Source organism: Lontra canadensis, unplaced genomic scaffold (assembly GCF_010015895.1).
Source record: "Lontra canadensis isolate GAN:19392208 unplaced genomic scaffold, GSC_riverotter_1.0 scaffold2, whole genome shotgun sequence".
NCBI lineage: Eukaryota > Metazoa > Chordata > Mammalia > Carnivora > Mustelidae > Lontra > Lontra canadensis.
Window position 1 is genome coordinate 63073716 of NW_022630996.1, and position 4480 is coordinate 63078195.

Genomic DNA, 4480 nt, shown 5'->3' on the forward strand with positions numbered 1-4480 from the left:
ATAATAGCACTGAGCAACAGGTTTTTAAAAGGAAATGTAATTTAAGTGAATGGCTCCCTTTCGCCTGGAACCGTCATCTTCCAGTAATTTGCCAAAATAACCAACACAAAGGGAAAGAGGAAAGGCACCCACTCTATGTTCTCGAGGCCTTTTAAGAAGACACAGAGTGGTTCCTTGAGCCACATACATGCCAATCTATTAGAAAGGTGATATTGTAGACATCAGGGGAATGGCACTGTTCAAAAAGGAATGCCCCACAAATGTTATCAATGGCAAGACTTGAAGAGTCTGCAGTGTTACCCAGCATGCTATTGACATGGTTGTAAACAAACAAAGGCAAGATTCTTTCCTTGAGAATTAATGTACGTCTTGAGCATATTAAGTAAGTACTCCAAGAACCAAAATAGCTTCCTGAAGTGTGTGATCAGGAAAAGAAGGAACCCAAAGAGAAAGGTCCTTGGGTTTGTCTAGAGGGCTAAGCCTGCTCCACCCAGAGAAACACACTTTGTGAGAACCAGTGGAAAGGATACTGAGCTGCTGGAGCCCATTCCCTATGAATTCATGGCTGACGAGTGTAAAAAAATAAAAGAACTCAAGACTATTAAGTAAGTAGGTAAGTAAATAAAGTGAATGGCTACTTGGTTTTCATGATTCAAAATCTTTAAAAATACATATATCCTCTTTATATTTTTTACAGTGAGACATATACCTGTTTGGAGCACAAGATAATCATACTCACTCTTTTTTCTCTGTGTAGGTAAAATTATATCCAGAACTGAATGGCGAGTGTGGAATCAGAGAAAGGGGAGTTGATTAGTTAAGAAGTTTTATAATCAAATAAATCGGAAAAGAAGGCTATCTGGTGAAAAATAATTCTTATGCCCACTGCTTCAACTCACTAATACTATTATAAAGTAACCACCAGGAAGAGTTTAGTGTGTAAACTTTTCGGAAATTTCCCTAGACATATTCAAGCATATATATGTAGTAAGTTAAACCATTTGAAATTGCCATTCTTATAGGTTAGAAATTGCTGAATATCAACAATTTCATGTGGTTCAGCCAATATATCTTCTTGTTAGTGCTCATGCTCTCATATTCTATATATTCTTCTAAAATTCTCTTAATATTGTATAGCGGCCACTTTTCTATATCAGTACATACAGCTGTATATCACTTTCTTTTTTTTTATTTTTTTTTATTTTTTTTTAAAGATTTTATTTATTGATTTGACAGAGAGAGATCACAAGTAGACAGAGAGGCAGGCAGAGAGAGAGAGAGAGAGGGAAGCAGGCTTCCTGCTGAGCAGAGAGCCCGATGCGGGACTCGATCCCAGGACCCTGAGATCATGACCTGAGCCGAAGGCAGCGGCTTAACCCACTGAGCCACCCAGGCGCCCTGTATATCACTTTCTAAATATCTGGATAGTTGGCCATTGCATGGATGTGCCATACTTTATTTAACCAGCTCCCTTATAATGGATATTTACCCTGTTCCCTATCTTTTACTGTTTTGCTTACTATAGTTGGATAATCACAATGACTATGTCTTCAAACATGAAAGCTCTATGCTTCCATTTCCAGTCTAGCCCACTCCAACAACAAACACTTCAGTTTGTGGATTGGGTTTCTGTTGTCTCTGTTGCTGAAATTCTCACATACAATGTGAAATTCTTAGTTTTTCTCACAACAACAATGAAAAGTATAGAACATTTATACTACTAAATTTGGATACAGATCAAGTCGGTCCAAGTGTACCTAAAGATGACTTTTTTTTGGAAGATTTTATTGATTTATTTGAGAGGGAGAGGGCGAGAGAAGGAGCAGGTGGGTGAGGGAGAATCAGGGAGCCCGACATGGGGTTCGATCCTCGGATTTCGGGATCATGACCTGCGCCAAAGGCAGATGCTTAAGCAACGTTAGCCACCCAGGTGCACCAAAGATGCCTTTCGAATTAAAGTCTTTGAATGCTATTCAAGTTGAAAATCCTTCCTCTAGTGAATCATTATCAGTAGTATTAATATTAAATACTGTTATTGTTAGTATTAGACCATCATTATTTAAAGCTTTGTCTTTTATCATGCTCATGTTATTCCTTTGTTCAAAAACTTTGCCTGTAGGGGTGCCTGAGTGTCTCAGTTGGTTGAGTGTCTGACTTTTGGTTTCAGCTCAGGTCATGATCTCATGGGTCCTGAAATCGAACCCCATTTGGCTCCATGCTCAGCCAGGAAGTCTATTTGAAGATTCTGTCCTTCCCCCACTCTTTCTCTCTCTCTCAAAAATTTAATCTTAAAAAAAGAAAAAAAAGAGGGAGGAGGGGAGAAAGAAAGGAAGGAAGGGAGGGAGGGAGGGAGAGAAGAAGAAAGAAAAAACTTTGCCTACAGAATAATATAAAACTTCTTTCCTTGGCATTCAAGGCCCTTTGCCTCCAGCTCCAGTGTACGTTTCTAGCCTTGTTTTCCCTCTGTCACATGTGGTCTATGCTGCCATATCTGATCACCTTTCCTTTTACTCAGGCTGTTCTCTCTGTCTGGAATGTTCCTCCCTTTCAGCTCCTCTGTGGGAGTCTGTCCACCTTCCCAATCCAACTGTAATGCCACTTCTCAATTATCCTCATCCCCCAAAAGTTGTGTGATATTGTAAGTAAAGCAAAGGCTCTCAAGTTTGTAACACCTGTGTTTGAAGCCCCAGCTTCTCCATTTTCTAAGTATGGGACCTGAGGCAAATTTCCTGGCTTATCTTAGCCTCAGTTTTTTCTCATCTGGAAAATGGGATATAATTGCTTCGTCATGTCTAAGCAATTTGGGAGAAGGTATAGGTCCATAGCTAGAAGGCAAATGTATTTATTAGCAGATCACACTTGTATAGAGGATGGATAAAGCATTTGGTTATTCTTCCGATTGAGTTACTGTAAGTTATATTCTGAGAAGGCCAGGACCGATCCAGTCTTTATGGAGTCCACTCGGATGAGCTCCCAATAGCTCTAGCCTTCTTCATTAGTTCTACAGGTCATTTTCCTGTTTCTCTGTCCTCCCATGGGATCCCATGTGCTATCTGGAAAGTGCCATGTACATTGCCAAAGGGGGAGATATCTACAGGACACAAGAAATTTCCTTTTGAATTATAGCAGTATTATATTTTTAAAATCTCTGTACTCTGTATAACAAGCCAAAGGAACTCAAAGGTAAGAAGGAAATAAAAAGGAAAAAACAACAACAACACTATATTCTTTCACCCATCTCTATCATGTTTATGATGGAGCATTGGAAATAATATATATTAAATTCCTGGAATATTAAAAGCAGTATAAATGAGCCATTTAAAAAACCATCTTACTGTTCACAGACTCTCATCTTCCTCTTGTCCATACAAAGAAGCCTTTCTTTGGTCAGACAGTCCCCAGTTTCAATCAGGGGTAATGGAGGAGGAAGAGAAACGAGACTAGAGGACAGATTCAAAGTAAAAAGCAAAATGGGTTACTCAAGAGAATGAACATCTGTTGAGGAGTAGAACCATAAATGGCTACATTTGAGAGAGTTCGTGGAAATTTTTGAGAGAAAATGTGAGCCGGCAGCAACTGTTGTGCAATGCAGTGCGAACAAGGGAAGGAGAGAGAGACAGAAATTGGGAAAGATAATTTTAAGGAGTTTTTATGTATGTAATGAGTGTAATTCTGTTTTGCCTTTTTCCAAGAATCCAAAAAAGATCCAAGTTGATTTTCAATTACTTGCTAATAACATCATGCTTAGATGGGCCCACAGTGGCCCAACATTAGCCATGTCTATAAATAATAAATATAATGACTCCCTCTTTGGAGCCCAGATCACCTCCCTTGAAGTTTAGAACTGTACTTCCATTATTATGAAGAATCATGTACTAAAATTGGCCCTCTGTCTGTATAGCTCCCCTACTAGGTTGTAGACACGCCCTTTGAAGGAGGGGCTGGTGTCTTCATCGTCTTTGTGTCCTGCATCGTATCCGGCTTCCCAGTCACCTCCTCAGCGAATTGCACAAAATAGAAGTTGAACAATTAGTGTGAAATAAATGCATGTTTATGCATATTATGTTCAATAATTCAACATAAAGTCCCATTTCTCTAGCGACATCTGTCTCCCCCACCGCTTGATGGACTCTGTTGAGGGACCCAGTCTGTCCTGGTGGTCACTTTACTGCCAGCACTTGCGCTATGTTAAGCCCATAGTAAGCACTGGAATCATCTTCGTATCCCCTAGAATGAGGATTTCGGCGCATCAGAAATGGAAGAGTGTGAAACAGACCAATGCCGAACGGGAGCGTGTCGCCTTGGTGAGCCCGCAGTACGAGAAGAGCAGTACCCACCTGTCCTGGGTTGGGATCCGCCAGGAGGACTGAAATCCGCCGGGAGAATCCTGGGAACCGCGGGTGATCGCAGGCGCCCGCATCTCCTCCGCAGCGGTAGGTGGCGCTGTGGCCGGGTGCGGCCGCTAGCGCCACGCGGCGCC